The sequence below is a fragment of the Phyllobates terribilis genome, unplaced genomic scaffold (genome assembly GCF_046119375.1).
Source record: "Phyllobates terribilis strain yellow unplaced genomic scaffold, ASM4611937v1 Scaffold_12__6_contigs__length_324123572, whole genome shotgun sequence".
Taxonomy (NCBI): domain Eukaryota; kingdom Metazoa; phylum Chordata; class Amphibia; order Anura; family Dendrobatidae; genus Phyllobates; species Phyllobates terribilis.
In genome coordinates, this window is record NW_027362772.1 from 4466498 (window position 1) to 4493566 (window position 27069).

The 27069-nt window shown below is 49.1% G+C and overlaps 1 protein-coding gene across 1 annotated transcript in view; it reads right to left on the reverse strand.

Annotated features, from left to right (window-relative positions):
- The window catches only part of LOC141172895 (microtubule-associated serine/threonine-protein kinase 4-like), a 216442-nt gene extending 190150 nt beyond the window's left edge, over positions 1 to 26292 (reverse strand). Inside the window, exon 1 of the mRNA XM_073657515.1 lies at positions 25990 to 26292. The gene's annotated coding sequence lies outside the window, so the exon portion shown is untranslated. The remainder of the gene's footprint in view (positions 1 to 25989) is intronic.
- Between the last annotated feature and the right edge of the window lie 777 nt (positions 26293 to 27069).

Below are 27069 nucleotides of genomic sequence, written 5' to 3' on the forward strand. Positions count from 1 at the left end.
CTGCATCTTGTTGTTCGGGGGACGTTGGAGGCACAAGCAGCTTCAAAAACTTGTCTGCTGCTATGACAAGGCTTTTTTGCCGCTGCTGTTTCAACCTGACGTAATTGCCTGTAGGGAAGAGTCCTCAATTTGCCCTTATCAGCACGCACACGTGTGTACTGTGAATCAGCTACATACTTCTTGATTGCCAAGACACTTCATCCTGATCATCGCACAATGTTGATTGTAGTCATGCCTTGACCTAAACACTCCACAATTTGTTGCTTCTCAGCAGCCGACACATCCTTTTTCTTTCCCATTTTGGCAGAAAATGTAGGCTGCTTAATAATGTGAGAGAGCCTTCTTAAGTAGTCTTGCCTTTCATTGGACACACCTGCCAAACTAATTAGCACAGGTGTCTGCAATTGCTTACAGTGATATAAAGAGCCCTGACACACATCAACATCAATGAGTTTAACTGACAAACAAACAAATTCTTCCCTTATCACTCCTAAACACTTTTTGCATAATAATTTGGAACACAGTGTACATGTGCTTTTCCACAAAACACCAGTGGTTCACGTAGTGAATCTTACAGTTCTAACTTGCCAACCGTGGTCTGTATGGAATTGTTCAATAAAGGGCCCAAAATTAAGATAACATAGATGGGAGAGGTCTCTATGAATAGGAATTCCTAAGTATTTGATACCCTGTGAGGGCCAGGCAAAGGGAAAGTTGGACTGGATGGAATCCTATATGGATTTAGGGAGGGAGACATCGAGGGCCTCAGACTTCGCTGCATTGATTTTAAAATTTGACCATGTAACAAAGTGATCTATTTCAGCCATAACAGCAGGGATGGATATATGTGATTGAGTGATATATACTAGGACATCATCAGCAAATAGAGAGCACTTGTACTCGGTGCCTCCCACCTCAATCCACCTAATATTGGGGTTATGGCGAATTGATGAGAGCAGGTGCTCCGTCACTAGGATGTATAAGAGAGGGGACAGAGGACATCCCTGCCTTGTCCCATTGGTGATTGTGAAAGGTGATGAAAATGTTCTGACGCACCCCCTGGGCCTTGGGACACCCGGAGCCGGACCCTTTTTGGTGGATGCTGGTGGTTGTAGTCTTCGTGGCGGCGATCCGGTTCCGTGGCTCAGGGCGGTCAAACCAGTGGCGGAACTATTTATGTGGTTTTGATGTTTAAATGTCCGACTACGCCACCCGTGGATTGCGGTCAGAGTGAACCGCCGCTACAGGGCAGACCGCTAAGGCTGGTGTTGTGGGTGCAGCAGAGCGTAGCATAACTCCCCACGGGAGGAGTATAGCCTCAGGGCAGTGTATGCGGAGGATGGGGGTGATGGTGCAGGGCAGCAGCAGTAACGACACGGAGTCAGTGATGCAGTTCAGGGCCTTTACTCACAGTTCTTATTATCCAGACCACGTCTGCAGGTAACGGCTGCCCACGTCGTACTGTGCTCACCAGGTGAGGGGCTCAGACAACTCCCAGATAACTTTGGAGCGCTTCACAGGACCCCCTTTGTGTGTCCTTTGTCTGGCCTTTCTTACCAACACTTCTGTCCGGCTGCCTCGGGCCTCCTCTTGGTAAACTTGGCGCCAGTTTCCCTGACCCTATGTGGTGCCTTCCTAGCGGGTGGAGCAAGGGGCTGCGCCACATAAAATGTCAGAGCCTCCGGTTTCTAGCTGAGGGTCGTTTCCTGCCTCCACTAGTTCGGGGACCGGTCTCCCCCTTTGGCCTGACCCCTCCACGCAGGTGGATTCGGGCGTGCGGTGGCGACTCGCCCGTCCGCACCCCTGGGATCCCTTCATTCCTCGTTCCTGGAGCCTTCTCCGCTCCTCTTCCTTCCTTCTCCCTCTTGCAGGCCTGGGCCTCTGTTACTAGGCCCGCCTCCGGAGCAGAGCTCATGCAGAGCCCCTGCTCCCTGCCACTTCTGCTCAGACTTCTCTGCACTGAACTAAGATGGTGCCCACCTTTTATACTCCCTTCTCAATGCACCCAGGAACTGCTTCCTCCCTGCTCCTGCACTGCAGGGTTCCCCTTCCTCAGTGTTCCCTCCCCCCACTCCAGCCAGGGACAGGGACTGTCGTGCCCATCTCAGGGGCATATTGGTCACCCTGCCCCACGGCAATGTGGTGTAATGCATGCAGGTGTCGGGTCCTGATCCACACTCCATCCTTATCTGAGAGTGAGATATCACACCTCTTGGTGAGGTGCAATACGTCTGTAGCAACCGAGCCCTCGGTGCTACAGTTCCATTTATCTTCAGCCTAGGTGACGTATTGTGATACAGGGCCGTGATTTTGGCTATAAAAGGGTCCCCTAGACCCCTACCCCAAGCTTTTTAAGAGAATCATATATGGCGTGCCAGGAGACTCTATGGAATGCTTTCTCAGCATCCAACGAGAGTATCTACTTACAAATTTTTAACTGCATCTAGCCCAGGAAATACTTTGTGCCTAGTAGCAGTGTCTGCTAGTCAGCGGATTATCCCGGCTGTTAAGCAAGCTACACCACCTGTAGTTTGGACACTTAATTTTTTCAAAGGAAATGCTTCGGGACCACGGGATACTTAGTGAAGAGCATCAGGAGGCACCCCAAGGCATAGGGGCTGGGACTGGCACTAGGATGCCTTGCGGTGGACAGCCGAGCTCGATCCTTATAAAAGCTTTTTAACTGCAGCAGCTTTAGTGGACGCTACTGGAGCTGGAATTACGCGGCTGCTGGCATGAGACTTGCCCTCCAATAGATCCTTGTAAATGGATTTAAAGTGTATTCATTCAAATTAGAGGGACAATTTAAATTAAAAAGCTTAGAGCTGCCTCCACCACAGGGGGGCTCTCTCGACCCACCAGCGGACAGGCACCAGTATTGGGAGAGGGGGGCTGGCCGTCAGGGTTCACCGCGGCTCTGGCACAAACCCAGCGACACGGAGGTGGCACGGGCAGGAGCGGACTGGCCGTCTCGGCTTCTCACTTTTTGGATTTTAGAAGGGCATGACATGCCTATATCTGTGTCTCCCCCTCCTTTTACTCCTCCACCTCTTTTCTTTTCGCATGACTATATGTACTTGTCACTTTTCCATGTGTTAGTTGTGTCTTCTGAGCAGTTTGTCAGCTTTTGGACACCTTTGAAGGTGTTTTCTATGTGTTTCTATGTGTTTTTGTTTGCCTGCCATTGGTTTTAACGGTGTTCGAAGGTGTTCGACGAACAGTTCGACGAACAGTTCGGCGAACACACGGGTGTTCGACGAACCGAACCGAACTCGAACACTACGGGGGTGGCTCAACACTAGTCCAGAGGCTGAAGGCACTACCAGGAGACAGGCCAGTACACCAGGAGACGTGGAGGGGGCCGTAGGAGGGCAACAACCCAGCAACAGGACTGCTACCTCCGCCTTTGTGCAAGGAGCAACAGGAGGAGCACTGCCAGAGCCCTGCAAAATTACCTCCAGCAGGCCACAAATGTGCATGTGTCTGCACAAACGGTTAGAAACCGACTCCATGAGGGTGGTATGAGGGCCCGACGTCCACAGATGGGGGTTGTGCTCACAGCCCAACACTGTGCATTTGCCACAGAATACCAGAATTGGCAAACTCGCCACTGGCTCCCTTTGCTCTTCACAGATGAAAGCAGGTTCACACTGAGCACATGTGACAGACGTGACAGAGTCTGGAGACACCGTGGAGAGCGATCTGCTGCCTGCAACATCCTTCAGCACGACCGGTTTGGCAGTGGGTCAGTAATGGTGTGGGGTGGCATTTCTTTGGAGGGCCGCACAGCCCTCCATGTGCTCGCCAGAGGTAGCCTGACTGCCATTAGGTACCGAGATGAGATCCTCAGGCCCCTTGTGAGACAATATGCTGGTGCGGTTGGCCCTGGGTTCCTCCTAATGCAGGACAATGCCAGACCTCATGTGGCTGGAGTGTGTCAGCAGTTCCTGCAAGATGAAGGCATTGAAGCTATGGACTGGCCCGCCCATTCCCCAGACCTGAATCCGATTGAGCACATCTGGGACATCATGTCTCGCTCCATCCATCAACGTCACGGTGCTCCACAGAATGTCCAGGAGTTGGCGGATGCTTTAGTCCAGGTCTGGGAGGAGATCCCACAGGAGACCATCCGCAACCTCATCAGGAGCATGCCCAGGCGGTGTAGGGAGGTCATACAGGCACGTGGAGGCCACACACAACACTGAGCCTCGTTTTGACTTGTTTTAAGGACATTACATCAAAGTTGGATCTGCCTGTAGTGTGTTTTTCCACTTTAATTTTGGGGGTGACTCCAAATCCAGGCCTCCATTGGTTAATAAATTTGATTTCCATTGATGATTTTTGTGTGATTTTGTTGTCAGCACATTTACCTTTGTACAGAACAAAGTATTCAATGAGAATATTTCATTCATTCAGATCTAGGATGTGTTATTTGAGTGTTCCCTTTATTTTTTTGAGCAGTGTATTTTAACCCAGCTAAAAAGTGAACTGGCCCCCTCCTGAGGGGAAACTTGAAAAAATGTCTTAAGTCAGATCAAGTCCATTCTCTTCCTTCAGCTTGGCTCCGCTGGGCGCAGTTCTTCTTTAGCAAATGTTCATACAAAATCATCAATGGAAATCAAATTTATTAAACAATGGAGGCCTGGATTTTGAGTCACCCCCAAAATTTAAGTTGAAAAACACACTACAGGCTTATCCAACTTTGATGTAATGTCCTTAAAACAAGTCAAAATGAGGCTGACACACTCCATATCTCACCCTGCCATCACTGTGTCACGGATTTCGCCCGGAATCGTGAGCACACGATCCAGATTACTCGACAGTTCAGCCGTTTTTGGGGATTGCGAATCTCAAGAATGCCACCTCCCGGAAGCTAAAATACAATAAATGAGGGGCCAGGTGAAGAAAGCCATAGCAAATTCGGTCATGTCCCTTGGAGGTGCAATGTACCTGTTGGGTACCCTGATATCGTGCTTCCCAGGGGTTCTGTGAGCACAATACCATTCCAGGGTTTTACAGTGGGATCTGATACATAATGAAGTTTCTCTTAAGGGGCACTTGGAAGGGAAGATGTCCTTATCACCCCGGTCAGTAAAATCTTTATAGAGGTTAGGTTCATCCTGCCACCAATCTCGAGGGGTTCCCTGGGTACTTGGGGTCACTAGCACAATTACCACAGATGCGAGTCCCAGAGGGTGGGGAGCCCAGGGGACCTGGTCAGTTATCGAAAAGAGTCTCTCCTCCAATGCAAGAGAACTTCTGGCAGTAGACAAGGCGGTGAATAATTTCTTACCTTTCCTTCAGGGCCAGAATGTAAAGATCCTCTTGGATAATCTAGTTGCGGTAGCATATGTGAACCACCAGGGGACACATGGTCAAGATTGCTTATGAGTGACAGATCATCTCTTCCAGATTACAGAAAGTCACCTCCTTTCCCTGATGGCCCTCCATATAAGGGAAAAAGAAAACACCAGAGCAGATTTCCTAAGCTGCTATCTTCTGATGCAAGGGGAATGGGAACTAAATCAAGGAAGTTTTACCCAAATAGCCGAAGATGGGGGGGTGGGGGGCCCTCCGGTCAGGTAGATCTGTTTGCCACAAAACTAAATCGGAAGACAAAGATCTTGTGTTCCCTAAATCCCCTAGCTGTGGATGTGTGTCACCCCAGGCCTGGATGCCACAAGTATTAAAGGCTGTGTCTGAGAGCAGGAGGGAGGTTCCCTAGTCAGGGACAATTAGCATGCCGCACCTCCTGTCCCAGGCCAGTAGGGAGAGCTGGCTGCCCCTATAAAAGCTGGAACTGAGGACAGGGTTAGAGAGACCAGGACCCACTTCTGAAGCATCCAGAAGGGTTCCCAGAGGAGAGGGACAGGTCAGCAGCAGCTGAGGAGTCAAGGAGGCTGAGGAGGAACAGCAAGCCAGGGACAGAGGCGACGAGAGCCGGTCCTGGCTGAGAGAGAACTACACAACCGGACACTGGGGTCCGAGGCTGTCAGGGTTGCAAGCCCGGCAGCAGATAACCTACCTGTGAGGGATTTTAGGTCCCTTGGCCTGAGAAGCCTGGAGGCACCGCCACACAGAGGGACCGGTACAGCACGGAGAAGCAACAGGTACCTAAGGCCCGAGTCGCAAGCCATACAGGCGTAGTACACGGCCAGCTCAGGGACGTGGGCTATCACACCACTAAAAGGGGGATAGTCAGCAAGGGCAGAGAGAGAACGGTAGGCCTACCCACTCACCCTGACCAGTGGGGCTCGCCCGAATGTTCTCAGACACCCAGGCCCATTCCTACCCTGTACTCCTGTTGGGTCATAAGTACTACCTACAATAAAGACCCTGGACTGTTTGAAGTAGACTCTGGACCTTTATTATTGCGGCCTGCACCATCACCCCCAGCATCCTATTATCTGCCCTGAGGCTACACTCTTCCCGTGGGGAGCTATTCTATCCCAGTGCTGCATACCAACATCAGCCTCAGCGGTCTGCCTTGCAGCGGCGGTCATCCCCGACCGCAATCCACGGGTGGCGTAGTCGGACATTCAAAACCCTACAAATAGGCTGCCACAGCATATGGTCTGACCACCCTTAGCCACGGGATCGGGTTGCCACTACTACCCCCATCATCACACTGAAGCCCGGTTCCCGAGTGCCCCACGGCCCAGGGGGCGAGTCAGCTTTTGGCGTAGTCGGCAGGATTGTGACCAACCCGCCACAAACGGGTATTGCGTGCCTGAAAGGGCTGTTTGCGTACCTTGTTTCCCGCTATCCAGAGCCGTTTCCCGCCATCTTCAGTCGTTTCCCGCCATCTTCAGCCAGTTTCCCGCCATCTTCAGCCATTTTCCCGCCATCTTCAGCCGTTTTCCCGCCATCGGACGCCATCTTCAGGACGCCGCGCGGGAAGAAGAGGGGCGTGGACGTCCAAACCGCGCGAGACCTGAAGCCCCGCCCTACTCACCGACGCTGCGTAAGGTCCTGGAAGGAGAGAGAGCGACGCTGACGTCACCAGGACGCGACGCAAGGTCCTCGTCCGGAGCAGCACCAGCGGAGCCGCGGCCTACGGAAGAGGATCAACAGAAGGTAGGCCACGGTTAACTATGGGGGAGGAAGATGACGGACGCGGAGGGACCCTCTACCACCAGCGTGGCTGCAGCAGCGGTGATGCCATTCTCCATGCCCTACATCCCTGGAGCAGCCTGGCTGCCCCAATACTCAGGGGAATCCCATACATTGACTGACTTTAAGGAAAGACTGCACAGTTTATTTAAAGTTTACCCCCTGACAGAAGAACAGAAAGTGAGCATTCTGACGGGGCAGCTCACCGGTGCAACCCAGCGGGAAGTGAAATCATGGTCAGATGAGGAGAAAAGGACTGTAAAGGACATTCTGACCCGGTTGCGGAGTAACTTTGATACCCGTACCTCAGCAGAAATCAAAATGCGGTTCTATGGCTGTAAGCAGCGAGCCCAGGATAGTATCAGAGATTATGCCTTGAACCTGCAAGAAGCCCTGAGAGCTATCAAACAAGCTGACCCTGGTAGCGTGCAGGACACCGATAAGCTGTAAACTGACCAGTTCAAAGAAGGTCTGCTGTCCAGCGCCCCCAGAACCCAGCTGTGCCTCATGGCCCTTCAGAACCCCGATTTGACTTTTGCGCAGTTCAAGGATAGGGACATCCGGGTGCTCCGAGAACCCGCACCAAGTAGCGCTGTAGCTTCCCGGCGCCCTGCCATTACTTACCACCAGGGGGCGGCACCCTACCCTGCAGACCTTGTGGGGGCTGATGCGCAGGCCTCAAACCCATCCCCGCCTGCAGACCTGCACCATCAGGTCCAGGAACTAACCAGGAGTGTTGCTGCATTGACCAGGACCTTACAGTCGTTACAGGTGGACCCGTCAGGACCCATCAAGCTGGCTTCCAGTCCGGAGGATGTCCCGTGGCGTCGACAGAGGAGGATCCCGTCGTTCAGAGGGAGGCCCGCCGACAGTTACACTGAGGATGGACAGCCGATTTGCCACCGTTGCAGTCAGCCAGGACACATAGCAAGGTACTGTACTTTAAATGGGTCCGACCTGGGGCAGAGGGCCAACCCCCAGGCATAAGGTCATCAGGCCCGTCTAATTGGCGTGATAAGTACGTGGGGGGACGCCCGGTCTTACCCGTAGTGCTGGACGGTATCCCCATAAGTGCACTGCTGGACACCGGGTCTCAAGTGACTACCATCCCCTACGTACTTTTCAAGCGGTACTGGAGTGACGCGGATATAACCCGTTATCCAGACGATGACTTAAGCATCATCGCCAGCAATGGCCAACCTGTGCCGCAAGTGGGGTTCAGAGAGATGACCATCAAGATTGGTAAGGTTGAACTGCCGGCACAGGGAGTGATCATTGTGGACATTGATCGCCGTGAAAGTCACCCTAAAATAACTGTGGGTACTAACGTGATTGAAAATTGTCTTGCAGAAGTAATTGTGATTTTGCAGAAGGTGGTGATGAATGCTAGTTCCAGCCAGCAGAGAGTCCTCCAGAAGGAGATAAGGGCCCTGGTGAGACGGCAACAGGTAAAACTGTCTGGTGGTGAGATCGGTAGCGTGAGGATGAGCGACCCGTTCCCCATTGCCATGCCTCCCAAAAGTGAAATGATGATCTGGTGTCGGACTGTAATCGGGTTAAGGGGGAGAGACTACCAAGCCATGGTAGAACCCGTGTACTCAGACAGCAGGCCCACCATTTTGACAGCCAGGGGGGTGGTTGATGTCCGCCATGGAAGGGTGCCCGTCTGGATCTTAAACATCGGGGAAAGGGAAGTCTACTTGCCCCGGTATGCTACACTAGCCAAATTGTTTGCCGTCCAACACAATGCTATCAGGGTCGTGGAACCCTTGCCTCCATCTTAACCGGTGGAGGGTAATGGCTCCCAGAAACACAAGGAGGACTGGTGCCAGAAACTCCATGTGGGTGCTGACTCCACTCCCCTGCACAAAAAACAAGGAGTCTACCGGGTGGTACAGGAGTACGAGAGAATCTTTAGTAAGCACCCGCTAGACTTCAGCAGTAGTGTTGAGCCACCCCCGTAGTGTTCGAGTTCGGTTCGGTTCGTCGAACACCCGTGTGTTCGCCAAACTGTTCGTCGAACTGTTCGTCGAACACCTTCGAACACCGTTAAAACCAATGGCAGGCAAACAAAAACACATAGAAACACATAGAAAACACCTTCAAAGGTGTCCAAAAGCTGACAAACTGCTCAGAAGACACAACTAACACATGGAAAAGTGACAAGTACATATAGTCATGCGAAAAGAAAAGAGGTGGAGGAGTAAAAGGAGGGGGAGACACAGATATAGGCATGTCATGCCCTTCTAAAATCCAAAAAGTGAGAAGCCGAGACGGCCAGTCCGCTCCTGCCCGTGCCACCTCCGTGTCGCCGGGTTTGTGCCAGAGCCGCGGTGAACCCTGACGGCCAGCCCCCCTCTCCCAATACTGGTGCCTGTCCGCTGGTGGGTCGAGAGAGCCCCCCTGTGGTGGAGGCAGCTCTAAGCTTTTTAATTTAAATTGTCCCTCTAATTTGAATGAATACACTTTAAATCCATTTACAAGGATCTATTGGAGGGCAAGTCTCATGCCAGCAGCCGCGTAATTCCAGCTCCAGTAGCGTCCACTAAAGCTGCTGCAGTTAAAAAGCTTTTATAAGGATCGAGCTCGGCTGTCCACCGCAAGGCATCCTAGTGCCAGTCCCAGCCCCTATGCCTTGGGGTGCCTCCTGATGCTCTTCACTAAGTATCCCGTGGTCCCGAAGCATTTCCTTTGAAAAAATTAAGTGTCCAAACTACAGGTGGTGTAGCTTGCTTAACAGCCGGGATAATCCGCTGACTAGCAGACACTGCTACTAGGCACAAAGTATTTCCTGGGCTAGATGCAGTTAAAAATTTGTAAGTAGATACTCTCGTTGGATGCTGAGAAAGCATTCCATAGAGTCTCCTGGCACGCCATATATGATTCTCTTAAAAAGCTTGGGGTAGGGGTCTAGGGGACCCTTTTATAGCCAAAATCACGGCCCTGTATCACAATACGTCACCTAGGCTGAAGATAAATGGAACTGTAGCACCGAGGGCTCGGTTGCTACAGACGTATTGCACCTCACCCAGAGGTGTGATATCTCACTCTCAGATAAGGATGGAGTGTGGATCAGGACCCGACACCTGCATGCATTACACCACATTGCCGTGGGGCAGGGCGACCAATATGCCCCTGAGATGGGCACGACAGTCCCTGTCCCTGGCTGGAGTGGGGGGAGGGAACACTGAGGAAGGGGAACCCTGCAGTGCAGGAGCAGGGAGGAAGCAGTTCCTGGGTGCATTGAGAAGGGAGTATAAAAGGTGGGCACCATCTTAGTTCAGTGCAGAGAAGTCTGAGCAGAAGTGGCAGGGAGCAGGGGCTCTGCATGAGCTCTGCTCCGGAGGCGGGCCTAGTAACAGAGGCCCAGGCCTGCAAGAGGGAGAAGGAAGGAAGAGGAGCGGAGAAGGCTCCAGGAACGAGGAATGAAGGGATCCCAGGGGCGCGGACGGGCGAGTCGCCACCGCACGCCCGAATCCACCTGCGTGGAGGGGTCAGGCCAAAGGGGGAGACCGGTCCCCGAACTAGTGGAGGCAGGAAACGACCCTCAGCTAGAAACCGGAGGCTCTGACATTTTATGTGGCGCAGCCCCTTGCTCCACCCGCTAGGAAGGCACCACATAGGGTCAGGGAAACTGGCGCCAAGTTTACCAAGAGGAGGCCCGAGGCAGCCGGACAGAAGTGTTGGTAAGAAAGGCCAGACAAAGGACACACAAAGGGGGTCCTGTGAAGCGCTCCAAAGTTATCTGGGAGTTGTCTGAGCCCCTCACCTGGTGAGCACAGTACGACGTGGGCAGCCGTTACCTGCAGACGTGGTCTGGATAATAAGAACTGTGAGTAAAGGCCCTGAACTGCATCACTGACTCCGTGTCGTTACTGCTGCTGCCCTGCACCATCACCCCCATCCTCCGCATACACTGCCCTGAGGCTATACTCCTCCCGTGGGGAGTTATGCTACGCTCTGCTGCACCCACAACACCAGCCTTAGCGGTCTGCCCTGTAGCGGCGGTTCACTCTGACCGCAATCCACGGGTGGCGTAGTCGGACATTTAAACATCAAAACCACATAAATAGTTCCGCCACTGGTTTGACCGCCCTGAGCCACGGAACCGGATCGCCGCCACGAAGACTACAACCACCAGCATCCACCAAAAAGGGTCCGGCTCCGGGTGTCCCAAGGCCCAGGGGGTGCGTCAGAACATTTTCATCACCTTTCACAATCACCAATGGGACAAGGCAGGGATGTCCTCTGTCCCCTCTCTTATACATCCTAGTGACGGAGCACCTGCTCTCATCAATTCGCCATAACCCCAATATTAGGTGGATTGAGGTGGGAGGCACCGAGTACAAGTGCTCTCTATTTGCTGATGATGTCCTAGTATATATCACTCAATCACATATATCCATCCATGCTGTTATGGCTGAAATAGATCACTTTGTTACATGGTAAAATTTTAAAATCAATGCAGCGAAGTCTGAGGCCCTCGATGTCTCCCTCCCCAAATCCATATAGGATTCCATCCAGTCCAACTTTCCCTTTGCCTGGCCCTCACAGGGTATCAAATACTTAGGAATTCCTATTCATAGAGACCTCTCCCATCTATGTTATCTTAATTTTGGGCCCTTTATTGAACAATTCCATACAGACCACGGTTGGCAAGTTAGAACTGTAAGATTCACTACGTGAACCACTGGTGTTTTGTGGAAAAGCACATGTACACCGCGTTCCAAATTATTATGCAAAAAGTGTTTAGGAGTGATAAGGGAAGAATTTGTTTGTTTGTCAGTTAAACTCATTGATGGTGATTTGTGTCAGGGCTCTTTATATCACTGTAAGCAATTGCAGACACCTGTGCTAATTAGTTTGGCAGGTGTGTCCAATGAAAGGCAAGACTACTTAAGAAGGCTCTCTCACATTATTAAGCAGCCTACATTTTCTGCCAAAATGGGAAAGAAAAAGGATGTGTCGGCTGCTGAGAAGCAACAAATTGTGGAGTGTTTAGGTCAAGGCATGACTACAATCAACATTGTGCGATGATCAGGATGAAGTGTCTTGGCAATCAAGAAGTATGTAGCTGATTCACAGTACACACGTGTGCGTGCTGATAAGGGCAAATTGAGGACTCTTTCCTACAGGCAATTACGTCAGGTTGAAACAGCAGCGGCAAAAAAGCCTTGTCATAGCAGCAGACAAGTTTTTGAAGCTGCTTGTGCCTCCAACGTCCCCCGAACAACAAGATGCAGGGTCCTTCAGAGGTTTGCAGCTGTGCATATGCCATCCTGTCGACCTCCTCTATCCACTTCACACAAGCAGAAACGGCTCCAGTGGGCCAAACATTACATGAAGACTGATTTCAAAACTGTTTTGTTCACGGATGAGTGCCGTGCAGCGCTCGATGGTCCAGATGAATGGAGTGGAGGATGGCTGGTTGATGGACACCCCACGCAAACACGGCTACAGCGCCAACAAGGAGGAGGTGGAGTAATGTTTTGGGCTGGAATCATGGGGAGAGAGATTGTCGGCCCCTTTAGGATCCCTGAAGGCGCTAAAGATGAACTCCATAATGTATGTGGATTTTCTCAAACAGCACTTCCTGCCATGGTTCAAGAAGAAGAACCGTGTATTTCACAGCAAGATCATTTTTCTGCATGATAATGCACCATCTCATGCTGCACATAAAACATCTGCATCTCTGGCTGATATGGGCATAAAAGGGGACAAACTTATGGTGTGACCCCCATGCTCCCCTGACCTCTACCCCATTCAGAACCTTTGGAGCATCATTAAAAGGAGTGTCTATGATGGCGGGAGGCAGTTCACATCTAAGCAACAGCTCTGGGAGGGTATTCTGTCCTCATGCAAAACAATTGAAGCAGAAACCATCCAAAACCTGACAAATTCAATGGACGAGAGAGTTCAGAAGCTCCTTTCGAACAAGGGGTCCTATGTGAAAATGTAACATCACCTAGAATAAAGTTTTGAGTTGAAAACTGTTTGATTTCAGTTTCTAACAACCTGCTAATGCTTATAATTTCAAAAATGACCATTTTTTTGGTCTTTATTAAAATGAAAAGGTTGATCGAAAAGTTTGGGGGATCTAAGAGTGTGGCAACCCAGTAGTCATGATTACTTCGAATTCTGACAATATGAGGGTCATGCTGCAGGTAGTGCAGCAAGAAGGCACTTATGTGTCTTGCGCATCTCGGAGCCCCAAAATTATTTTCCGGGCTAGATGCAGCTAAAAATTATTTTTAATTTTAAATCTGGTGAAGCTTATTATAGATGGCCTAATAGGATCAGTGCTGCACACTGCTACAAAGCCCAAATTATTTTCCAGTCAAGATACAGATAAACATGATTAGTAATTTGAAAGCTTAAAACGGTTGGTAGGGTGATTTTAACCAATCATCAAGCTTTTACTCTCCCCAGGATGACACAGGGGTAGAAAAGTCGTTTCGGATCCATGATTTGTTCATCTTTATGAACGTGAGTCTGTCTACATTATCAGTGGAGAGCCGCGCGCGCTTATCTGTCAGCACACCACCAGCAGCGCTGAACACACGTTCAGACAGAACGCTGGCTGCGGGGCATGACAAGATCTCCAAGGCGTAAGTGGCTAGCTCCGGCCATTTATCCAGATTGGAAGCCCAAAAAGAGCAAGGGTCCAGTGACACAGTCGTGGCTTCAATGTTTACTTGGAGATACTCCTGTACCATCGTCTCTAGGCGTTGACTATATGTCAGACTTCTTGTCTCCTGTGGCCTTGCAAAGGATGGGCTAAAAAAGTGGTGAAATGATTCCGCAAAATTGATGTTACCAGCAGATACTGTGGTTCTGTTACGGTTTGAGTGCTGAACACTTGACGGTCCCACGGTTGGCAAGTTGGAACTGTGAGATTCACTACGTGCACCACTGGTATTTTGTGGAAAAGCACATGTAAGATTCTGCAACAGTCTCTGCTGATACTCCTGCATGCGTGCATCCCTTTCTATGGCAGGAATAATTTCTGCAAATTTACTTTTATACCGGGGATCTAACAGTGTGGCAACCCAGTAGTCAGGATTATTTCTAATTCTCACAATTCGAGGGTCATGTTGCAGGTAGTGCAGCAAGAAGGCACTCATGTGTGTTGCGCATCCAGGAGCACCAAGTCCCTGTTGTGTTGGTGGCGAGGTAGCAATCATGCTTCCTTCCTCTGTCCTCTCCCCCCAACCTCGCACAACAGAAATGTGATCAAGGTCTCCCTCATCTGATGAGTCTTCCATCAGTTCGTCCTCCACTTCTTCCTGGGCTCCTGCACCTTCCTCACTAGTTTGGCTGCTACCATGCGCCCTGGTAAAATCATCTCCCCCACCCTCACATGCCTGCCGCCTTGGTGCTGCCGACCGTCTGGACCTTGCAGATGTTAGCCCTTCCGCATACAACTCCTCCTCCTCTACTTCCTCCACCTCCTCTTGTGCCACCACCTGACTCCGAATTCTGTTTAACATGTGCTCCAGCATGTAAATCACCGGAATAGTCATGCTGATAATGGCATCGTCAGCACTAAACATCTTCGTCGCCATTTCAAAACTGTGCAGAAGGGTGCATAGGTCCCTGATCTGAGACCACTCCTCCAGCGTGATTTGCCCCACCTCTGAATCTCGTTGGCCCAGGCTATACGTCAGAACGTATTGCACCAGGGCTTGTCGGTGCTGCCACAGTCGCTGCAACATGTGCAGAGTTGAATTCCACCGGGTAGGCACATCGCATTTTAGCCGGTGAAGTGGCAGGCCCAACGACTTCTGTAGAGATGTAAGTCGCTGAGCTGCGGGATGCGAACGGCGGAAGTGAGCACACAGCGACCGTGCCCTCTGCAGAAGGCCATCTAGTCTGGGATAGTGTGCTAAAAATTGCTGGACAACCAGGTTCAACACGTGAGCCATACAAGGCACGTGTGTGACATTGCCCCGGCGAAGGGCCGCACCCAGGTTTGCAGCATTGTCGCACACGGCCTTCCCTGGTTTCAGGTCCAGTGGAGACAACCATTCATGAAATTGGTTCTCCAGAGCTGACCACAACTCCTCAGCTGTGTGACTCACATTTCCCAGACATTTCAATGTAAAAACCGCCTGATGACGTTGAGCCCTACTGCCAGCATAGTAAGGAGGTGTGCAGGATCCCTTCTGCGCAGTTAGAAAGCTTGTGGCATGACCAGACAGGCTTTGGGTGCAGGTGGAAGACCGAGAGGAGGTTGAGGAGGCAGAAGCAGTGGAGGAAAAATGACATAAAGAGGATTGACGCACAACTCGTGGGGACGGCAAGACTTGGACAGCAGCCCCTTGTCCTGCTGTCACCATAGTTACCCAGTGCCCAGTCAGCGACATGTAACGCCCCTGTCCATGCCTACTCGTCCAAGTGTCTGTGGTGAAATGCACCCTGTCACACACAGAGTTTCTCAAAGAAGCGGTGATGTTGTGTGCGACATGCTGGTCGAGCGCAGGCACACCTTTCTTTGAGAAGTAGTGCCGACTGGGCATCTGGTACTGGGGCACTGCGACGGACATAAGGTCTCGAAAATCCTCTGTGTCCACCAGGCGGAAAGGCAGCATTTCTGTAGCCAAGAGCTTGCAGATGGTGAAATTCAACCTCTTAGCTTTCTCATGGCTAGGAGGAAATGGTCTTTTACTTGTCCACATCTGAGGGACCGAGGGCTGGCTATTGTGCTTAGACGGGGTTGATAAGGGTGTCCCCGGCAAACTGCCGGTCTGTGAGGAAGATGCAGGCGGACATGTTAGGTTGCCTTGATCCAAAGGTGGTGCTATCGATGTCGGACAGCGCTCAAGACCAGCTGGTGTTACCACCTCCAAAGAAAATGATGACCTGCCAATCACGCTGGCTGTTGCGGGTAAAGAGGTGGCAGGTCTGCGCCCCAAAACAGGTGTGACTGCTGTCCCCCCAGTCACAGAGGATGAAGAGGCCGCAGATGCACAAGATATGGCAGACGGTGGTTGGCCCGGCCGGCTAGACCGCATTGTAGCACACTGAGCTTCCCACTGCAACTTATGCTTCATGTCCATGTGCCGGTTCATGCATGAAGTACTCAAACTATGTATTTTTTGGCCTCTACTTAGCTTTTGCTGACAAATGTTACAGATAACACGAGTTGGGTCATCTTTATCGATCTGAAAAAATGCCCAGGCTATGCAAGGCTTAGCACCCATGCGACCTGAAGAGCCACCACGACTTGTGGTGAGAGGCAGAGTTGTGTTTGAGGATGCAGTTGTTGACGTGCTTCCAGTACTACGTCTCTGTCCAGGAAGGCGCAACCTGACCTCGTCGTCACTAGCATCTTCCTCCACCTCCTCTGCTGACCTCATCTCTTGGCTGACTGTGGGTTGACAGTAAGTGGGATCTCCGACCTCATCATCATCACCCTGTGCGTTATCACACCCGTCGTCCTCAGAGCCAACCTGTTCCTGCCCTGACAAAAAACTAAAGTTGTCGCTCCAATCAGGTATTTGAGTCTTATCATCGTCTTCCTCATTGTCTCCACCAACAGGAGTTACAGTTTGGGAATGAGGGTCTACATTATGGTCAGAACCTTCTGCGTCTGGTCCTGGATCCGACTCATAAAGATTCTGGGCATCAGTGCAGATCATTTCCTCGTCTGGATTCACAGAAGCGCTGGAGTCGACCTCTGATTCCCAGGCTATAGTATGAGTAAACAGCTCTGCAGACTCAACCATCTGTTCTACCTCATACTCAGACGGGCAGCTGGAGATTTGGGAGCTGTGAGGAAGCAAGTGCGATTTGGGTGACACCTTTGAGGACTGGAGTATTTGTGATGTTGAAGTTGATGTGGAGGAGAGCCCACTTAAAGGAGCACTTGATATCCGTTGAAGCACCTGCTGTTTTTGTGCCTCATCTGGAATTTGTAGCGATTGGCGTGGCCGTAAGAAAGGGATCTTATCACATTGTCCGCTAAAAGAAGTAGACATTTTAGTTTGGCTGGAAGATGGTCTTTCTTCTGCACCTACCCCACGGACACAACCTTTTTTCCCCTTCCCAACACGCCTATTCCCCTTTCCACCAGCAGCAGGCCTTTTTCCACTCATTTTGGTGGTTAACTAATTCACAACTCTGGAGTTGTTTGCACAAAAAAACAATGGATGGTAACCGAGCAGAGCTGAGTGGCCAAACTGTGGTATTAGGCCAAAACTATTGGCTGGGTTAGATGCAGAAAAAAATTATTTTTAATTTGCAACCTGATGGAGGTCAGTATAGATGGACTAATAGACCAAGTCCCACACACCGCTAGAAGCCCAAATATTTTTTCAGAGCTAGATACAGAAAAAAATTATATTCAATTTGCAACCTGCTGGACGTCAGTATAGAAGGACTAATAGAACAAGTAACACACACTGCTAGAAGCCCAAATATTTTTTCAGAGCTAAATGAAGAAAAAAATTATTTTTAATTTGCAACCTGATGGAGGTCAGTATAGATGGACTAATAGACCAAGTCCCACACACTGCTAGAAGCCCAAATATTTTTTCAGAGCTAGATGCAGAAAAAAATTATTTTTAATTTGCAACCTGATGGAGGTCAGTATAGATGGACTAATAGACCAAGTCCCACACACCGCTAGAAGCCCAAATATTTTTTCAGAGCTAGATGCAGAAATTTTTTTTATTCAATTTGCAACCTGATGGAGGTCAGTATAGATGGACTAATAGACCAAGTCCCACACACTGCTAGAAGCCCAAATATTTTTTCAGAGCTAGATGCAGAAAAAAATTATTTTTAATTTGCAACCTGATGGAGGTCAGTATAGATGGACTAATAGACCAAGTCCCACACACTGCTAGAAGCCCAAATATTTTTTCAGAGCTAGATGCAGAAAAAAATTATTTTTAATTTGCAACCTGATGGAGGTCAGTATAGATGGACTAATAGAACAAGTCCCACACGCTGCTAGAAGCCCAAATATTTTTTCAGAGCTAAATGAAGAAAAAAATTATTTTTAATTTGCAACCTGATGGAGGTCAGTATAGATGGACTAATAGACCAAGTCCCACACACTGCTAGAAGCCCAAATATTTTTTCAGAGCTAGATGCAGAAAAAAATTATTTTTAATTTGCAACCTGATGGAGGTCAGTATAGATGGACTAATAGACCAAGTCCCACACACCGCTAGAAGCCCAAATATTTTTTCAGAGCTAGATGCAGAAAAAAATTATATTCAATTTGCAACCTGCTGGAGGTCAGTATAGAAGGACTAATAGAACAAGTCCCACACACTGCTAGAAGCCCAAATATTTTTTCAGAGCTAAATGAAGAAAAAAATTATTTTTAATTTGCAACCTGATGGAGGTCAGTATAGATGGACTAATAGACCAAGTCCCACACACTGCTAGAAGCCCAAATATTTTTTCAGAGCTAGATGCAGAAAAAAATTATATTCAGTTTGCAACCTGATGGAGGTCAGTATAGATGGACTAATAGAATGATGCTATGCCCAAAAGATTTTACTTCACTAGGTGCAGTAAAAAAATTGGTATTCTATACACAGGTGGTATATCTTGCAACACAGATAGGCTACTCCACTGACTAACACACTCTGCAATAGGCCAAAAAGGATTAGCTTTGCTAGATTCAGCCAAATGCTGTGAAAAAAACTTGCACAGCACTGGCACAGACCTGCCTGGCAAAAACTGATAGGAACTGATGTAACCTAGTCCTGAAAAGGACTCCAATTACAATTAGTCTTTACTCCCACAATCTATCTATTTAAGAGCACAGACCTGCCTGATAAAAGTCGTAGGAAATGCTGTAACCTAGTCCTTAAAAGGACTGCAATCACAACTATTCCCTACTCCCAAGCTATCTGTATATTTGTGCGAAAATTGGCTTGAAATTAACAAGGTATAGCGCACACAGCAACAGCGGTGCCGTCTAACACGCAGCTGCAGCAGTGAGAAAATGGTGGCGACGGGGAAAATGGCTTGGTCTTATAGGGCAAGGACATGTGACATACACTGCCAATCACACATGCCCTTGCTTGTGTGAAAAAAAGCACTTCGCTCCGTGTGTGCGCTGCTGATAGGCTGACAGATTGCACCTCCCCACTGCAAATGCGGGAAAGAGAAAAAAAAATGGAGATCTTCATTGTTCCTGCAGAGATCCATCCCCTGCCCCTCCCCCCGCCCCGCTGTACACTCAAACTGCGTATTAACATTAATTTTCATCATTACTGAGAAAAAATCCAGTTATGATTTTGGTGCACGAACAGTTATCGAACATAACCTCGAACAGCCAAATTTTTCTCAAATTGTTCGTGTTCGCCGACCGGCTCGAACACCGCCCAAAACAGCTCGAATTTGAGATTGGCGAACAGTTCGAGTAGAACAACGCTCATCTCTATTCAGCAGAGTAAAAGGAATAGAACACCACATCCCCACGGGGAGCCACCCACCAATAAAAGAGAGACACAGACCTGTACCTCCTGCACATTATCAGAACGCAAAGGGCATGCTGAGAGAAATGAAAGAAGCTGGGGTCATTAGAGATAGCTGTAGCCCCTGGGCAGCTCCCTTAGTTTTGGTAAAAAAGAAAGACGGTACCATGAGAATGTGCGTGGACTATAGAAAGGTCAATCGTATCACCCATAAAGACGCGTACCTGTTACCTAGGGTAGAGGAGTCTTTAGCAGCCCTAAAATCAGCTAACTTCTTTCCTACTTTGGACCTTACTAGCGGGTACTGGCAGGTTCCTGTGGCAGAGGCTGACAAGGAGAAGACCGCCTTCACCAAGGATGCCCCACTTGCCTGAAGGAGAAGAAGACTCAGAAGAGCTGGAGGAAGTAGAGCTCCCTGCATTCCACCGGTATGGGGCCACTCAGTATTCTCACCGGGTAAGAGACAAAGACCTAACCACCATCATGTGCAATCCCTTACCCCACCACGCCTGGGCTGAAACGCAAGATAGTGACCCTGCAATTCGCCTGGTGCAAGACATGTTAACCCAGGAGGACTCTAGCCCTGGCCCGGACGCTCCAGAGGAAGCCAAGCAGTTATGGAAGGAGAAAAGCAGGCTATTCCTCTATGAAGGTAAGCTGTGCAGAAGGCTTGTCAACCACCGGACGCACGAGCTGACCTGGCAGGTGGTGGTCCCAAGACGAGATGCAGCAATGGTCCTGGAGGCCTACCATGACAGAGCGGGGCACTTCGGGTGGAAGAAACTGGAGTTCCTACTGAGAGAGCGGTTCTACTGGGTCGGTATGAAAAGGGCCATAGAGAAGTGGAGCAGGGATTCTTGATAGGGCATCTGCGTTGGCGTTGGTTCTGCCTGCCCGGTATTTGATTGTGAAGTCATAATTTGATAGCCGGGCCATCCACCGCTGTTCCAGGGCACCAAGTCTTGCATTGTCTAGGTGTGTCAACGGGTTGTTGTCCGTGTACACAGTGAACTTTGCGGAGGCCAGGTAATGCTTGAAGCGTTCCGTTACGGCCATTTCTCTAGCATATACATCTAGCGGCAAGGAAGTGCCAGGAGGGTTGAAGGCTCAGTCCACCCGGGCTGTGGCAACCTCCTGGGCTGAGAAGACAGGTGTCTTGATTAGAAGACATATGTAAGGCTGCTACCTGGTCCTGTCCCTCTACATTCCATAGACACACCCATATCTAACCTATATAGTATCGGCTGACCTCACCTTTGGGAGAAGAGTGTTCCAGGCTGTGGTCCTTCAATAGATTACTTCATCCCTGTAATTCTCTCGTGGTGCTGTCATGGTCGACCGATAAAATCTTAAGTTACTTACCGGTAATGGGATTTTTCGGAGACCATGACAGCACCCTTACATTCCCTCCTTTCACCTTTGTGGGAGCACTCCCCTTTTATAAATTATAATCTCACACTCAATAGGTGTCGTGTGGTATGGCAACTTTGTGATTGTTTGCTGTGTTCATTAACCTGGCGGTCCTCTCAGTGCTCTGTAATCCAAACTGAGGCGGGAGAGAGGCGGCGCCCTTTTAAGCCTGTAGGTTTCCTCTCCTTGGTGGGCGGATCCCCTCTCTCGTGGTGCTGTCATGGTCTCTGAAAAATCCCGTTACCGGTAAGTAACTTATGACTATTCATTTGATGGAGCAATCAAAAAGTTGTACCCCAAAATGGTAAGTATTAAAAACGGTCTTAGAAAATTTAAACACAGCCAAACAATTTGTTTGCAAAGTTTAGAATTTTTTAAAAGCAGTGAAATGTTTTTGTTTTTTTTTCTTCTGCACCATTTCACTTTATTTGGAGTTCATTACCCTTTTTTTCTATATCTTGCACAGTAAAGTGAATGGTGTCATTCAAAAATACTGTAATTTTGTACCACAAAATACACCTCAACCCTGCTGTATTGAATAGTGTCTGTGTTATTCACTATATAATATGTTATTTTTTATGGTATACTCATGTATAGTGACTAGTGATGATCGAGCGTGTTCTATGAACCCCTTCGGCGAGCACGCTGTCTAACAGCCGTGACACTTGCAGGCACGGCGACATTAAAAGAAATGCCGAGCATGCCAAAATACTCAGCGAGCACCCGAGCGTGCTCGCCGAAGGGGTTGATAGAACACACTCGATCATCACTAATAGTGACCAGATACCTCTAAGGAATCTTTTTTACTGGTGCTTGAAGTACAAATTTTTGTAGCGCTAAAGATTAAGTAGTATGCAACTATGTGAACTGCAATTGCCATTTAATAATTTAAGGGAATCCATCAGATATACCCCTCCCTCCAATTCCCATTCATGACCATGCAGGATTTGGAAAGCTAAATCCATAGACACCTCTATATCTTTTATCTGTTGCTGCATTTCTGAGTGCTCTGGGTGTAACGGAGCACTTACCGAGCCTCAGCCTTCCAAGGTTGCTTCCCTGCCCAGCACCAGCCTCTTTATCTTGAGTTATAGCTTACTTTCTGATTTTCCTTGCTTGGTGCCTGACATCCCAAAAAACTGTGAGCTATCATTGACACTGAGGCTAAGTTCCCACCACGAGCTTTCAGTGAGCTTCTGATGTTACAGATTTAAAGAAAAAAAAACAAGTAACCTATTTTACTTAATAGGTGCAGGAATGCTGTAGAAAATCTGCAACATTGAAAACTCATCAAAAGTGAAGGGAACGTAGCCTAAAGAGAACGGATGCTTGCTGTGGGAGATAATCTCAGGAGACAGAGACTTAACTCCTCATTTGCATGTGAACCAAAATTATAATTACTTAGGAGTGCAGCAACAGGTAGAAGATATAAAAGTGTCCATTGGTTTAGATTTACATTTCAAAGGCCTGCATGCCCACATCTGAGGTCAAACAGATTTCCTTTTAAAATGAGTGTATTGCTTTGAACTGGAGCTATTGCTCAATCAGTAGCGCCACACACAGTCACAAGGTAGCCCTAGCCTAATGGAGCACCATAGACACTAGCACTGGGAACTTTCCCTCCGTACATGCAAAACATACACAAAAAAAAGCAATTTGGCACGTTATTAATTATTTATGTAGATTTCTAGAATGAAATGTTGGATCTCGTACGAGCTCGATCCTTGTTTTTCACAGAACTCATATCTATTATAGTCTAGGGCTGTTCACATATTTCTGCGGATCGCATATTTTTCACCGAAACACGTTGACCTGTCGGATTTTGATCCAAATCAAAGTTTAGAACTTCTCGGATGCAAAACAAAGCTGATGAAAATCGGTCTTTTTTTTTTTTTTACCTACAAGAGAAATCACTGTGGTCTGAATGAGGCCTTACTCTATTATTTATTTTTTAAGCAGCGTTCATTCCAGGCTGCTGTACACATGAAGAGGGTTTACACACATAAAATACATATATAAAACACAGAAACAAGCTAACCTTGACAGACTAGTATGGAGGGGGACACTGCCACCACGAGCTAACAGTGTGGATTCTGGGGTCTCGCGCCTTCCCTCAGGGTGTATTCCAAAAGCCGCCTCCAATAAGCAAGTTCTGGACAAGCTGCAGGTGGAGAGGGAGCCCGGATTACGGTGAAGGCCCAGACTGCGTCTCTGTTTTACACTTAGGAGGGAAAGAAGTATCTCCTGAACCTGATCCACACTCCGGTGAGTGTGACGTTTCTTCTTGATTTGTTTCTCTGTGCTCTTGTTGCAGATGTTCAGATACTGAATGAGTTATACAAAATGCAGCAGCTGCAATAATAATAATAATAATTTATTATTTTACAGGGTGGGCCATTTATATGGGCCCACCCTATATGGGTGGGCCATTTATATGGATACACCTAAATTAAATGGGAATGGTTGGTGATATCATCTTCCTGTTTGTGGCACATTGGTATATGGGAGGGGGAAAACTTTTCCAGATGGGTGGTGACCATGGCGGCCATTTTGGATCCAACTTTATTTTTTCAATGGGAAGAGGGTCATGTGACACATCAAACTTATTGAGAATATCATAAGAAAAACAATGGTGTGCTTGGTTTTAACGTAACTTTATTCTTTCATGAGTTTTGTACAAGTTTATAACCACTTATAAAATGTGTTCAAAGTGCTGCCCATTGTGTTGGATTGTCAATGCAACCCTCTTCTCCCACTCTTGACACACTGATAGCAACACCGCAGAAGAAATGCTAGCACAGGCTTCCAGTATCCGTTGTTTCAGGTTGATATCACCAACCATTCCCATTTAATTTAGGTGTATCCATATAAATGGCCGACCCTGTAGATCTAACACTGTTTTTTTTTTTTTTATAGACGCCCATAAGAGCTATCCAATATTTTAAAATTGAAAGAGTTTGCTCTCAGATTACAACTTATCACTTTTCTACAGAACAGATTGCTTGCTAATAGCTGGGGACCCATCTCTGGGACCCCAATCACAGGAAATCAGGTGCACGAGCCATATTACGCCAATGGATTGGCCGATGAGCGTGTGCACTGCTGCTCCACTCAAAGTGTAATGGGCTGCCGGAGATGGCTGAATTCAGAGCTCAGCTATCTCCATCAGTCCCGTAGACAATGGCACCACTCCATTAAAAAAGGGGATGTGAGACATCTGTTCTTCTGATCATTGGAGGTCCCAGTTGTCACACCCCCCCCCCCCCACAGAATAGCCAAAAAGTTGCGATCTTGGCACAGCCTATTTAAGAATGCTATAGAAAAAAAACCACCAGCTCACCCACAGCGGCTCTCGGCGTGCTGAAGCCCGGAGATCGTGTGGCCACACGTGTGTAAATCACAGGAAAAAGAAAAGGAACTCCAGCTCCATAAAATCCATCTTTATTATTTCATCTTTAAAAGTCCATTAATCCACAAGGTTCAAGTGAAAAATTTATGCAACATAGCAACATGTTTCCAACGCTCAGCATTCTTTGTCCATCTACATACGAAATGACTCCCCTCACATTTATACATGGTTATTTAAGAATGCGCCTTGTATCCATCAATCCATATTTGTCCAACATGTTTTCCCTTTTAACGTTTTTGTACTTTTGTAGGGTCATGTTGATTTTAGCTACGAAGTTTCAAGGTCCCTTTCTGCTTGCCAAGGTGTATTATTGGTGGTCGACGCAAATGAGGTACTTTTCCTTAGTGACGTTGTATGTAATTATAATGCATATGCTACCTGTAGGGTAGATATAATTTATGATATACTGATTACTTCTTTATTCTTCCAGATTTATTGTACACTTGCATCTATACTCTTATTAGATTCTGATTATATAAAGACAGAGACTCTGATTCCAGCCATGTGTCAATAACTGGCTGCTTGTTTTAGTTTTATCACTCAAGGACTAGTAAACCTGCTACCATGTAGTCCTCCACATTCATGAGCCAAGAACACTGCTTGGTCACTCGGATAGCCATGGTGGGTCTGATTTCAGGAATGTGTTTTCTGAACAGGGGTGTCAAGAACTTCCACCCCATCATCCTTATGATTGCGTCGGTAATATTATTCCTGGGGCCAAGCTGCCAAAAAAACAGGTTATATAATATCTCTGGTTCAGAGAGGCAGGCCATGAAAAACTAGATCACTGAAAGTCTACCAAAGGGCCATATAAGACGTTCTTCATCTCCCGTTGCAGTGGGGTTTTTCTTTGTCAAAAAAAAAAAAAGACTAGGGGTTGCGCCCCTGCCTTGATTTTTGTGAGTTTAATCAGATCACGGTCTGGGATGCATATCCTCTCCCTCTCATCCCAGACCTCTTTAGAAAACCATTTGGCTCCTACAATTTGATTAAACTAGACCTCAGGGGGGCTTATAATCTCATTCACATTGAGGAGATGAGTGGAAGACGGCCTTCAATACTCCTGAGGGGCACTATGAAAACCTTGTGATGGCATTTGGGTTGACTAATGCTCCCATTTTTACTCATCTGGCATGTAGATCACAACAAACCCATCTTGATGACATAATGGTAGACTCCATACTAAATAAGGAGGGAGTCACTGACTGTGGTGGCCCCTCCCCGGGCCATGGCGATTGGTGACCCCCCCCTTCGCTGCCCCTTACTGACCAGTGATCCTGAAGCCCCCAGAAGGATCCAATGAAGCAAAAGGGACGGCTGCTACAAGCCGTCCCATGGATACATAAACACCGGGACATCCCACGTTACTTCCTTTCTTTGCTGGTCCCGGAGTCGAACGTCATGGAGATTTCAGGATCAGGTCAGATTGCTGAGGCCCTCCAGGCTGGGTTTGCACAGGGGGGCGAGCGCTGGTTACAGGCACTCATGTCGGGGCTCAGCGCTCATCCCCCTGGCCCCAGCTCTAAATCCCCAGATCACCCTGCCCCTGGCCCTCAACCCCTTATGGGAACATCATATTCCCCAGTCCCAGTCCCCTCACCACTTGGGCCTACTCACCCACTCCAATTGCCCACGGTACAACGGTCCCCTCCACGGCGGTCGGGTCATCTGGAACGGGGGGCTGCATTACTTCCGCGGCTTGGTCCCGATCCCCTTCCTCACCCGATCGCCGCATCCGCACAACTTTACAGTGTTCATCGGGCCACTCAACCCGGGGCGGTAGGCGGCTGCGGTAGTGCTGCGGGCGCTCGCTGACTCGGGGAAGCGGGCAGCCGTGGCGGTCCGGTGGCCGCACGCCAGTGGGGAAAGGCGCGCAGCGACAGCAGGGCGGCGGGCGCGCGCCGGCGTGGGGTTGGGGGGTTCCTCTCTGTGGTCGCGCGCCGGAGCAGGGAAGCGGGCGCGTGACTCCACTAGGCTGGAGAGGCATGTTGGGGGAGGCGGAGCTGGAGGGCAGGAAGCGCTCGATGCGCATGTACAGGGCGCGTGTCCGCCCCACGTGACCCCACAGGTCACGCCCCCCAGTTCAGAATGCTGCGGGGCGGAGCAGGAAGCTGAAGCTAGTGTGGCGGTGGACCCTGCGCCTCACTTACTGCGGGCGCAGGGCTCCTCTGCACTAATAAATGAGTGCGGGCTGTCTTCCATGTCGGCGGCGGGCACAGAGGGGATTCAGGTCTCCTGCCTGCCACCGGCGCTGGAGACAGCACACAGCCTGTTGTTCCCCACCCCCGTTAACACTCCTGTCCCGCATCCTGCCGAGGAGCGCCCTGGAGGGCGGAGGTCCAGCAGGCACTCCCGTCCTCCAGAGCGCTTTAGGCACAGCACCCCGAAGCCTCACAGAAGAAGCTGCGGGCCACTTAGTAACCATTCCCCGCCCCCTCAACACACAGCAGGGGCTGTGGCAGAGCAGAGCTCCAGACAGGAATCCTCTGCCGGGGGCTGTGCTCTGCTTCCCCCCCAAACAATCCCCCACAGAAAAACTCCTATTAAAAATAAAAGAAAAAGTTCCCAAAACAGAACACGTGACACTACACATCCTGGGGACATTGCGGCCCCTGTAATCACCGCAGCCCATCCAGCGCCCAGTCACAGTATCAATACCCCCCTGATGGACACGATGCGGAGCCTAAACACTTCAGC